The following is a 13,130-nucleotide window of genomic DNA, read 5'->3' as shown; positions in this document are numbered from 1 at the left end:
CCTCGGCGGCCCAGGCCTCCCCTCCCTGCCCTGCCTCGGCTCTGCACCACCCAGCCCTCTGTGTAGGCCCTCACCTACTCACACTGCACATGGCAGGCTCCTCCTGGATTCCTTACGGCCACCAGAGACTTTCTGGAGCTCCGGCACTAGTGTCTATCACGAGGATGCTTCTGCAGTACTGGTCCCTTTGGACCCTGATCCACTCATCTGTAGAGACCCTACCACATCTGAGACTGAGGGTGTACAGAGTGCTCCCCAACACCCAGCTTCCCATCCCATCTCTCCCACCCCTCTCCTGCTGTCAAGAGCCCATTCACGGCTCCTGAATTTTACCACCCATCACATCTTCACTTTCTTCCCTGCCCAGTCCCCTGGGGCTTCCAACACAGCAGCTTTCTTGTCCCCCCTGCCCCCACATTCAGGAAATCCCAACATCTAGACCAGAGCTGCCCTTATAGGGGGTGGTACCTGGGCAAATGGTTTTTTTCGGGCCCTGTTGATACATACAATTTAATTAAATCACATTAGAAAGTTCGTGGACTGACTCATGTGAGATGCAGTGAGTTGTCCATGAAGATGTGGAGTAACAGCCAGAGAGGTGTCCTTAGGGCCACGTCCAGCGTACAGCCAGCCCTTGCAAAGCATCTGCATGACTCCCTGTCCTCCCTTCCCATGCGGGGAGGCCAGGAATCACCTCCTCCTTTCTTTTATTGCCAAACATGCCACACCTCTCACAGAGAGAGCGAGGTGGTCACTCACTCCCAACAATCCGGGCTTTCCCTGTGAAGACAGCACAGACCTCCAGCCTCAGCACTCCCCAGGCACTGTTTGTGCCCCACTGCCTCCATCACCACTGGCGGCAATACTTTGTCTCTGCAGCCCGCGATGGTGCCTTTCAGCATCCCCCTCCCAGGCTGTTCTTTTGCTTTGTAGATGACCACAATGCAGGTCTCCCCCAGAGCATGCAAAAAAAAAAATGCTTACGTTGCTTCATTATCTTATCCTGTTAATTTACTCTGCTGAATCTTAAGCACGAACATGAAATAATGCATCTTCCAACCATAGCTTCTCAGTGTTTTAGACCAGCGGTTCTCAACCTGTGAGTTGCGACCCACAGGAACTGCATTAAAGGGCCGCGGCATTTAGGAAGGTTGAGAACCACTGTTTTAGACCATAATCCTCACATTCCTACCTTGTGGTCCCATTTAGTGATGACTGCACCCCTCCCCCCACACGTGAGGGCAGACATAACATCACCCTGGAGAGCCCAGTGTCCCCACATCATTGGGAGGCGGGAGGACAGTGACCGGAAGGCCTGTGGGTGTGGTGGAGCAATGTTCTAAAAGCTGTCGGAGGAGACGGCCGCCTGACTTCTGGACAGGAGCCTTCAGAGGGGGCAAGTGACCACTGAATGCTATTGGCAGGGGCACAGAGGGCACAGGTCAGCTGCGCCCATCACTGCTGCTCTCAGTACCCAGTGTCATTCAGGGTGACCTGGTCCCAGCAGTCACATGCAGCTGTGGGACCCCAGAATGATCTCTCTATCTATGTCTCCTATTGGTTCTGTTGCTCTGGAGGACCCTGACCAATAAAGGAGTAAGCACTTGACTGTGAAGTTGGAAAGCTGCTTGCTAGTGTGATCAGCGGTGATTCCCTCACCTACAGACCTGATAAAAAGATGTCTTGGACTGGAGAAGGGGTTGTTCACTCCTGGGGAGGCACCTGTGATCATGTACTACTGTTCCCAGTGCCAAGAGGCCCAGGGGAAAGTGGGCCAGCCCCTGCCCCTGCATCTGGGAAGACCATCATGGAAAACCAGTCAAAGCTGGAGGCCAGCCCTTGCTCACAGCCTGCACATCTTGCAGGAGTGATGCTGTCCTCCGTCCTGAGCATTTACCCTGCCCCCATCAGCCCCTCCCAAATCAAAGACCAGGGATACTTGTTGAGGTGGTAGGAGAGGAGGGCAGTCCCCAGCCGCTGACCAGGGTGAGAGTAGAGCTACCCGCTGAGACTTTCCGACAGAGCTGGGACACCTCCAGACCTAGGGGACCCCATCCTCCTTTGCCCTCCAGGGAGGAAGGACTCCTCCCCACCCAACCCTTTCTCACCCCAGCTGCTTATGGAGTTCCGTCAGGATGCCTGGCTTCTCCCACCTGCCTTTCCACTCCATTTCCCATTCTGCTTCTCCTTCTAGCGTCTCCAGAGTTGGCCTTTCTGGACCCACCCAGGCCCCTACAGATAATCTGCTGAGATCTGCAGAGCTAGCTGCAATGGTCTGCTGAGGTCAGGATGGCCTTGCCACAGGAGCATGGTGTTCCTAAGACTGGGGAGGGGAGGCTCCAATCATGGCGCCCTCTTCCCCATCCCCCTCTGTGCCTCTGGTGACTCCAGGCTAGGGCTGTAACTCAGACCCTAAATTACACGTGCAGCAGCAGGGCTAGAGCCAGATTCCCAGATTTGCCACTAATACTTAGTATCTCTGAATCCCAGTTTGCATCTCCAAGTGGGGAGTAATAACAACCATGTTGAGGGGTGTCTGTGGAGCAGTACAGGGGGGTGCTCACAACAAGGTGGCTCTCCTAGGTGGCCCCCTGACCAGTGCCCAGAAGCTCTGGGAGGTAGCTGGCATCACAGGCTTCCACTGCTAGTTTCACAATCCTGGTTTGAGAGAGGACAGAATTTTTTCTTTTCTTTCTTTCTTTTTAATTGCAGATAAATATGAGGGTACAAATGTTTAGGTTACATTGTTTTCATTTAGAAGATAAAGTTCAAGTTGTAGCTGAGCCCTTCTCCCAGTGGGTGTGCTGAACACCCTCACATTGTGCTTATTAGGTGAGATCTTCCAATCACCCTCCCTCCTCTCCCCTCCCCTCTCTCTCCTCTCCCCTCCCCCTCAAGTATAGACTATACTTGTGTTTTCTTTCATGGGGGCGTATAGTTGTTTATATATTGGTTTCATATTAATATTGAGTACATTGGATTTTTTTTTTCCATTCTATTGATACTTTACTAAGAAGAATGTGTTTCAACTCCATCCAGGTAAACACAAAAGATGTAAAGTCTCCATCTTTTCTTATGGCTGAATGGTACTCAATGGTATACGTATAGCAAAGTTTGCTAATCCATTTATGGTTTGATAGGCACTTGGGTTGATTCCACATCTTGGTGATTGTGAACTGAGCTGCAATAGACATTCTAGTGCAAATGAAGAACAGGATTCTTTCTTTCTGTTGTGAAGAACTTGACCAGGTCAAGGTCTGAGCCTCCTGAATCCGGCCACCAGGGGGCTCCTGAGCACTGACCTGCGTCCTGAAACAGAGTCCTGTGTGACTCCCCGCCCGTGGGCCACTGCCCCAGCTAACACTGACAACAGAAACGCAGGCCGCTCCCACTCCGTCCCAGGGCCCATGGAGACTGTGACTGTGTTCAAGGACACCTGTGGACCAAAGACCTGGTAGTGAGTGGCACCCCCTTCCCTAACGATGCCAGGAAGTCTAATATGCTGGAACTGCACCCCGGAGAGCCAGATGGGTGGGAAGGATTGAGTAAGAGAGAGCCGTGTCCCAAAAAACAACCTGTGCCTTTCATCAAGATTATTGTTAAGGACTTGGGAAAATATTTATAATATAATGTTCAGTGAGAAAAAATTGGGAAACAGAATTTTTTCCCACATTTGGGAATTTTCCACAATTGGAAAAAATTCAAGCCTGGGAAACACCTAATAACACAGAACATTCAGTAAGGTGTCATATCCACTTTTCCTGCTTTACCTTACAGACCACATAATACTTTTATCATAATGAAAATTAAATAAGTAAAAACTAAAATCCTGTGGGAAGAGCTTGGTTTTATGCGGATGGCTGATTATACCCCTCCTTTCGCCTCCATCAAGTTTCCTAGAGGAAGAGCTAGGTCAACATTTTTCTCTTTAATTTTTTTTTAATTGCAAAGCAGTACATACACGTAGTAAAAACTCAACCAGCATGGGCAGCGCCTGTGGCTCAAGTGCCTGTAGGGCGCCGGCCCCATATGACGGAGGTGGAGGGTTCAAAACCGGCCCCAGCCAAAAACTGCAACAACAACAAAAAAAAAAAAAAAAAAAGAAGAAGAAGAAAAGAAAAAGAAAAGTAGTACATGCACATAGTAAAAACTCAACCAGTATGAAGGGGCCACAATGAAAAGTAAGTCTTCCTGCCAGCCCACACCCCAGGCCCACTTCTCCAAGGCCAGTGTCTCTTGTAGTCTTTCAAACTCCATTTTTGCAAAGATTCTTTTCTTCTTCTTTTCTTTTTACTCTGTTGTGCACCTTGCTTTGTCTATTTAGTATTTCTGAACATTTCACAGAGCTTATTTTATATCTACCACATTTTTTTAAAGATACGTACTCCTTTGCATCAAGACACAATGCATTTTACCAATCTTGTATTCATGGACACTTAGATTGAAAGAAAAATCCCTAGAAAAGCACAGGGGTGTGGCTGGATGCCTGCAGCACAGTGATTAGCGTGCCGGCCACAGACACCAGGGCTGGCGGCGAGTTGGAACTCGGCCTGGGCCTGCTAAGCAACAACAACAACAACAACAAATAGCTAGGCATTGTGGCAGGCACCTGGATTGTGGCATTTGGATGTGGCAAGAGGATTACTTGCCCAAGAGTTTGAGGTTACTGGCTATGACACCATGGCACTCTATTGAGGGTGACATAGTGAGACTCTGTCTCAAGAAAAAAAAAAAGCACAGGGCTTCAACCGTTGTGTGCATTTTTAGTTTTGATTGACCGTGCCATATTGTCCCCTGAAGTGGCTATACCAATTCATATACCCACGGCAGATGAGAATTGGGACATTTCCCAATAATATTTTCTTAAACCCAATGGGGCCATCCTGGAGTATCCTACATTAAGAAAGACGTGGAAGCAAATCCTACTTATGAAGCAGATTTTGTTTCTTTTTTTTTTTTAAAGGCCCAGTGACTTGTGTTTCAAAGGAACTCTTAACTTTCAACGCAGCATTTATTTAAGAATGAGGTCTCCCCAAGCATTTACTGTATGATTTGAAGTTTTAGAAAAAGCACATACTTTCCCTTTCCAGATAGCTACCTGGGTCTGTTTCCTGGGCTGACCCCACAGCCCCTCAGCAGCTCTGCTGCATAAGCCCACACCTGATGTGGGCAGCTTGTGAGTTCTACTCTGCATAGTGACCTGGTTGCCATAGCAACTTTCCCTCTCCTGGTTCTCTGCCCCCAGTGTCAGAATTTACAAGTTCTAGGGACAGCAACTCCCCACCTTGAGACTCCCCTGACCCAGACCCTGAGCCAGGCCACATGCTAGCATGGGTCAGCCCACCATGGTGACCACGCTGCTGCCACCACTATGCCCAGACCCCTGAGCCTCTTCCAGTCTCTGATCTGGCCTCAAGCATGAATCATGACAACCTCCTTTGGCAGGGTCTATTACTGCACTTCCTAAATGCATTTTCTGCCAACAGCCACCCTTTCCGTGGTGATGCACGTCAACTTCCCAGCTCCATGATCTGTTCCTCTTCCTCTCTGCTTCTTTGGCCAGCAGCAGTCTGAACCAAGGTGCTGAGAAACCCACCTTGCTGGTTCTGGCTTCACACCCATCAGGATCAGCCACCTGTGCTGGCTTCCTCCTGCCCCTCCCCCTGCTTGGCCAGACTGGGTCTCAGGAAGCCCTAGGTCTTCCTGACTGCATCCTAGCCAGTGGGTCAGCTCCTAAAATGGCAAGGGGACATCTCTGAAATGCCTCTTCCATCTTGATCTTCCTGCCACCACCCCCACCCGGCAGCATCACTTCTTCCCTGGACTGGTCCAGCCTTGCAGGCGGCAGGATGCTGAATGTCACAGCCATCCCACCTCCTCCCACCCCTGCATAATACGCCTGCTGCACCCTTGGAGTTGAAAGAACCAGACCAGCGCCATCTTAGGAGTTAAGTTTTGCTCCCCACCACCATTTCACTTTCCAGGCAAGCCCAGGCAATTCGCTGAAATCATGAGACAACTGCCCACCAATCAGGGACCCCCCCCACCTGACCAATCCAGAAGCACCCCCTTTGTTTCAAGCTGTGCATGCCCACCCACTGCGCGGGACCATAAGAACTCCCTGCTCCAGAGCTCGAGGCTCCTGGCTCAGATCCATTGTAGCGGAGACCCCGGGAGCCCAAGCTCGAACTTGCAATAAAACGGCTCTTTTGCTTTTGCATCAGACTCAGATCCTTGGTGGTCTTTGTGGGGGATTTCAAGATCTGGGCACAAAAGAGTCTTTTCCCATCACAACTTGCACTGTCTTGTGTTCACCTCTCTTCTTACCTCATTAGATTCTCACCTCCCTGAGAAGGCAAATTTGTCCTATTCATCCCTCACCACTAAAGCACCGGCCTGCGCTGCTCAGGCTGCCGGAACAAGCTACTGTATGTAGACTGGGTGGCTTCAGCAACAGGTATTTATTTCTCACAGGTCTGGAGGCTGGAAGATGCAAATTACGGTGCTGTCATGGTCAGACTCTGGTGGGGACTCTCATCCTGACTTGCAGACAGCTACTTTCTCACTGTCCTCACCTGGCCTTTCCTCTTCTCCTCCTTTCTGTATAAGGTCACTAGCCCTCCCAAGTTAGAACCCCATACTTATGACTTCATTTGACCTTCATTACCTCCCAAAGGCCCTGCTTCCAAATTCAATCACACTGAAGGTTAGGGCGTGAGTGGGTGAACAGCAGGGATGGGGAGGGAGTGGGGGGCACAACTCAGTCCATAGCGTTACTCAAGAAGTGTCTGCTGAATTACAAAGCCAGCTGATATCCTTCATCAACCATGGGGGAAACGCTGCTGAGCTCTCTGCAGGAGCTGCCTTGTTCCAGCTTCACAGACACTCCCCAGGGGAGGTCCTATTATTATCTCCATTTCACTGGCAGGGAAATAGAGAATGAAAGGTTAAATAATTTGCCTAGAAGTTAGTGGCAGACCTGTGATTCCAGCTCACTCCTGCTTTATCTCCTAACCACTGTGTGTCATGTACCTTGTGTTAGCTGAGCGGGACTCCTGTGCTGACCTCTGAAATATGTCGGGCCTGGAGCTTTCACCCTGGTCACCCAGCACTCTCTCCTGCGGGCCTTTCCTCACACCATTACTGGAACTAGCTCAGATGAAGAAATAACTGGCTCTGGGCCCGAGGTGCTGGTCTCCAGCACATAGGCGTCTCAGACAAGCATTTTAAGGTCCTTGGAGACGTGGGTGGCCTGTAGATTCAGAGGAGGTTCCCACTGGAACAGAAGGATAAGTCTCATCTGTCTTCTGCGATTTTTTATGGTGAACTCAAATTTGTCTTGATGACCATGGTGGAGGTGTGGTTGAGGGTGCCAAGGTTGGTGTCATGCTGCAAATCCCTTCCCACAATGCCTGGAGGTCATCGGTCTCACTGCAGCTGTAACCTAGTGACTCCCCCCAAACCTTCAGTTCTGAATCCTGTTTTCCATCCAGACTGCACAACCTCGCCTGGGTCACCAGGTTGGGAATGCCCTGCCAAGTACTTTCTAAGGCAGCTTACTGCCTGTAGGGTAAAGCAGGGACCCTTTCCAACCCCTGGCAGACTCTGCTCTCACCACTGCCTGCCTGTCCCTCCCTCGTTTCCATACCACTCCTGGTAACTTGGCAGGAGTCCTCCTCACGTGGTGCCAGGACCCAGCATCTCCTGCCAACTCTGTCCATTGTCACTACTGCCCCAGGGACTTGTGCACGGCAAACCTTAGTCTCCAACTTGTGTGCCGCTCCCAGGTCCTGCTCTACTCCTTTGCCACCTGTCAACCCAGGCCCTGCCCAGGCCGTTCTTCCCCTCCTCACCCCTCCCTCCCACAGGCTCCATCCCCAGCCACAGCTGTTCCCCTCAGGCCCCTCCTCTCCCCGTCCAGCTCCTCCTTCTCCAGCCCACAGACTCCCTGAAAACCTCCAGCCAGACCCCAGCTCCTGAGGGGCTGTGGACATTGCCAGAGAAACACCCCCAGTAGGTAGCTCAGCCCAGGACAAACCAGGCTTCCACCCAGTGTGACAACCAGAGTCGCTAGCTCCCCTCTGCCTAAATCTTTGCAGCCAACCTCGCCTTCCTACCTCACTCCCCACACCATAGGCTGGCTCACCTCCAGACAAATTAAAACCCCTCATTTTTCTGCCCATAGACAATGGATGGACTCCTAGCCAGCTTCTGCTGTGTCCACACCTGCCTCCTTCCCATTCTTCCCAGGTGCTCTGCCAAGGTTCTCCCATTATCACAGCAGCCCCCACGGCCACCCCCAGGCCCTTGGATTCTCTCCCTTGCCTGCTCACTCCGCCTTTCCCCCAACTTACAAGCAAACTTAAGATTTTTCCATCCTACAAAATAGAAATAAGAAACACTCCCCGCCAAACGTTCTCAGTCTTAGCTAAAAATGTGACCCAGACCAATTAAATAGGCATCTCTAGGGTGGGGCCCAGATCTCCCCAGGGGAGTCCACGGCAGCTGAGATGAGGAGCCGCAGTCCTGGCTTCCTCCCTGCCCTTGTACAGCCTGTCTCTTCCACGATGAGCCTTTTTAAGTAAGTCGTCCTTGCTCAGTATGACCACGTCATCCTCTCCCCCTGCCACCTGACCCCATCCTCCCCCTACCCTCTCCTGAAACTTTCTCCAACCACTTCTGTCTCACAGCACCAACTCTATCCTCTCCTCAGCAACTGGGCTGCAGCCAGGGACCCGCAGGCCTGTCCTCCCACCTGAAGTTCATCGCATCACTCCCCAGTTCTCCATCTCCCTTCCTGACCCTCTGACAGGCTGCTGCTCCCAGGCCTTTGCCCTTGGCCTTGTCTTCTGTCTATCCCACCCTCTCTCATGGCGTTTCCCTACTCGTGGTTTCTGCATCTGTATCCCTAGCCCTGACCTCTCCCTGAACGCCCTCCACACTCCCTGCTGCACACGTGGGTGTCTGCAGGCATCTAAACCCCATCTCATCTGAATTTCTATCTTTACCCCAAACCCGCTCTTCTGCATGTGTCGCTATCTAGATACTGTCACTTCTCTCAAGCCAGAAACCAGGCGACGTCTTCATCCCCACCCCCTCTCTCACCACCCACATCCCATGGCTCATCCAGTTCCAGCTCCTGGGGACTCACTCCCTTGGCTGCAGCCCCAGGGCCCTGCCTTCATTTGGCATTGTTTGTCCCTCTGAATATTTGAGGAGGACCCTCGATAGCCTGTCCTCCTCCAGGCTCCTTCCCACCCTACTAACACCTCTGATTCTGTCCTACACGTGGACCACACTGTCTTTTTAAAATGCAAATCTGAAGTCAGGCCTTGTGGTTCACGTCTATAATCCCAGTGCTGTGGGAGTCCAAGGTGGGAGGGTCATTGGAAATCAGGAGCTTGAGACCAACCTGGGTGACACAGTAAGACCCTGTCTCTAAAGATAAATGAATAAAACACAGCTCTGAGTCTCACTCCTCCAGGCTAAATTTCCTGATGGCTTTGCCCATCCTCGCCTGAAATGCAAGATCCCTGGCAGGTTACATTGTGCACACTTTCTCTGATGCCCTCCTGCCTCTTCCACACTCACTCCGGGCTCTAGGACAACTGAACTGGCACTTTGCAGGTGTCCACTCATTTACTGACTCACAAGATATTGACTGAGAGTTTACCATGAGTGCAGACACTGCCCTAGACCCCAAAGACGTAGCAGGGAACAGAACTCTCTGCCCTCCTGAAGCTTTCACTTTGTGTTGGGGATTCTTGCCCTTGGCTGTGGTACTTGTCCATGGTCTAAGTACTTCTCTAGCCAGAGTTTATCTCAGGCCCCTTTGATCACACAGGGAAAGGGCAGACTCCAGAGCCTGACCTCCTAGCTTGGCCACTTAACATCATGGGCAAGTGGTTTAACCTTTCCATGCCTCAGTTTATTCCTCTATAAAGTGAGGGTGATAGAATAGACTGTCCCATCAGGTTGTTGTGAGGATTAAATAATAAACACCTGTCAATGGCTTAGAATGACACCTGGCCCACAGGCAGCCCTGGATAAACATTCACTTTTGTGGTATTCCCTCAGCACAGTGCATAACACATAAGGGAGATTTAGCTAATATTTTCTAAGTGTATCTTTTTTTAAGTGTAGTTAGTACTTTTGAAGTTAAAACTAAGTGGCAGGTGGTGCCTGTGGCTCAAGGAGTAAGGCACCAGCCCCATATACTGGAAGTGGCAGGTTCAAAACTGGCCCCAACCAAAAACTGCAAAGAAAAAAAAAAAGAATAAAGCTAAGTAGCACTGATGTTATAAAACTACACTTGGAATGTCACTAAAAAGTCTAAAAAGAAGGAAAATGCTGCACACGTGGAGGTAACGTAGCTTGGATAACAATCTCCATCTGGGCGCTCCTGGGCCAGAGCCTCCTTTGGACAGAAGGAACCACTGGACACTCGACTAACAGCCTTCAGGTGTGGAGAAAGGGAAGCCAGTAACGGGACCCTGGTTCTGTGGGGGGATCCTTGGGCTTCTGGGCCAGGTAGTAGGGAGACCTGCATGGGCCTGATCCTGTCCAGACAGGACTGTGTGATGTTGAGCAAGTCACCAACCTCCCAGGCCTCTGGTTCAGCCTTATCAGATGGAGAGGTAATACCCAGGGCCTTCTGACCTCTGTGTTTCTAGAACCTTTCACATGTGTGTCCACACCTCTGGTCTTGTACTTGGGTTGTAAACCACCCAGGAGAACGCAGGGACCACGGCTTGTGAATCAAAGAACAAATGCCTGACTTAGGTTTTCTGGGAGCTCGGGTGTTTGAAAGTATAAAAGAGCCATTGCAGGACATTTTAACTCGTTCTTGGTAGTTGTGCTTAACATTTGCTAACAGTAGATTTCAAGAGGTTCCAAATGATCATCTTTCACTCAATAATCCCCTTCAAAGGATGTAATTACCTGTATTAATCACAGGTAAGGACTAAGATTTATTCACAAAGATGTTCATCTCAGTGTTACTTATAACAAAAAATAGAACTTACTTCCCTTTCTAATTCTAAAGTATTGGTTAAGTAATTCACATCTCCTTGACATGCTTTGCAAGAGAATGAGCTGGGGAAAGGCTTAGGATATAGTGTCAACCCAGTCAGGGAAGGGCTTAAAAATCATGATCCTAGGGTGGCACCTGTGGCTCAAAGGAGTAGGGCGCCGGCCCCATATGCTGGAGGTGGTGGGTTCAAACCCAGCACCGGCCAAAAACTGCAAAAAAAAAAAAATCATGATCCTAGATGGATTTTATACATAATCTCTTTTGGAGAAAAAGGAAAGTTCACAGATAAGACCAGAAGAAAATGTGCCTCTGGTTAGTGGGCTTATGAGTGATTTTTTTCCCCTAGTTATTTATACTTTCAAATGTTTGGCATCTATACTTTGAAGCCCTCTTCTAAAAACAGTATGAAAATGGAATTTGAGAAAGCAATACCTTGCCAAAAGTACACTCAGCTTTCTCACCTCTGCTAGCAGCACATGGAAATACTGGATTCCTTCCTTCCCTCTCCACTAGCTGGGGATGAGAAGTGGATGGAGGTATGGCCCCCAGCACTGACTCCTCCTGTGGAAGGAAAGGGGCCTTTCAGCACTGTACTCTCCAGCCCTACATGGCTCTGTGTGGTGCGGCCTTCCTACCTTGCCGACACGAAGGATGAAGCCTGCATCTCGGCTTGGTTCAGGCACCTCGGGCTGGCAAGTCCGCAGAGCAGAGCCGACAGCCCAGATGCCATCTTCCCCCAGCACTGGTGAGGAGACGGGAAGGGCAGGGATGGGAAGAAGGCAGCCCCCCAGGGGCTCAGGCCACAGACTGCAGAGACAGGCCAAGCAGGATTCCACGGCCCAAAGAGCAGAAGCCCTTTGTATTTCTTGGATGTTCAGAGACAAAAGAGGCACCCAGAACAGAGGCAGGAACGCTGGTCTCAAATCATCCGTGCTTCTAGCCAGTCGTGGGACCTGGAAGTCCCTGGACCACATGGGACCCTCTTCATCCACCTGCCAATTGAGTTTGTCGGACTTATGCTTCAAGGTCATGTCCATCTCTAAAGGACAAATGTTTCGTGTCTTGCTACTACTGTACGTGGCCTTAACTCTAAGAATCCACAAGTTGGAGTTGGTCTGTGGAGCTGCCATGTTGACACCAGTTAATCTCAGCTGTGTAGAGGAAGGATCTCTCCTGGGTGGGGCAGGCTCTTCCCTGTCAGCACAACAGCTTTAGCAAGTCACCCAGCCTTCTGTTCTCATGGGGCAGGGCTCTGTGCCTTCCACGGTGCCCACCATAGAGATGTTCCAATTCCTCTCTCACCACGCCAAGCCTCACTTGAGTTTAGCAGGGATCTTCTTGACCTCACACCCCTTGCCCTCATCACCCCCATCCCAGATGTCTGAGGCGGTGTGGAGGTCCCTCCTTGTGGGAACCACAGGCCATTTCTGGGGGGCAACTGGTAGGTAGCAGGGTCGGGCCAGGGGTCTGTTTAGAATGCATAGTCTTTTATGGCAAGAGTCAACAAGAAGTGCTGGTCCCTCTGGGAGGAGAGGACAGGGCAGAACTCTGCACACGTGTGTGCATTTGTGCACGTGTGTCTAGGTATGCGTACGTGTGAGCATACATATATGGCTTGGCATGATGCAAATTCTGGGCGGAGGCAGAACAGGACATGATTTATGGGCCTTGCCAAAAGATGGCTCTTGTCACTTTCTTATTTTCTGCATTGACAGATTTCGACAGCTCCCCCTGTCAGGAGACCAGCAGTCTAGCTTCTCGTGTCTCAGGTCTCACAGTCTTCATGCACCTGGCACACGTGTTGGTTACGGGAACAAAGGCAGGCAGTGGGCTGGCTGAGGGCAGGGTGGCCCGAGACGCAGGCTGCAGAAGGCTGTCGAAATTTGTTGTGTAACTTCATGACTTTGAAACACACGAGAATTTATTGTCAGCCTTTCTATTAGGTTAATATTAGTTATACCAATTAGAAATGCATCTTTGAGTTACAGAATGGTCACGCGCCTCCTGCTGCTGTGGTTAAGAGGATGTGTGGCAGAGAAAGGGCTGGTTGGTGGAGGGAAGGTCACGGTGGGCTAAGCTCAGGGGTCTATGGGGAGTG

Source organism: Nycticebus coucang, chromosome 7 (genome assembly GCF_027406575.1).
Source record: "Nycticebus coucang isolate mNycCou1 chromosome 7, mNycCou1.pri, whole genome shotgun sequence".
In the NCBI taxonomy this organism is placed as follows: Eukaryota; Metazoa; Chordata; class Mammalia; order Primates; family Lorisidae; genus Nycticebus; species Nycticebus coucang.
The sequence above is the reverse complement of the archived record's forward strand: the minus strand, read 5'-3'. Positions refer to the sequence as shown.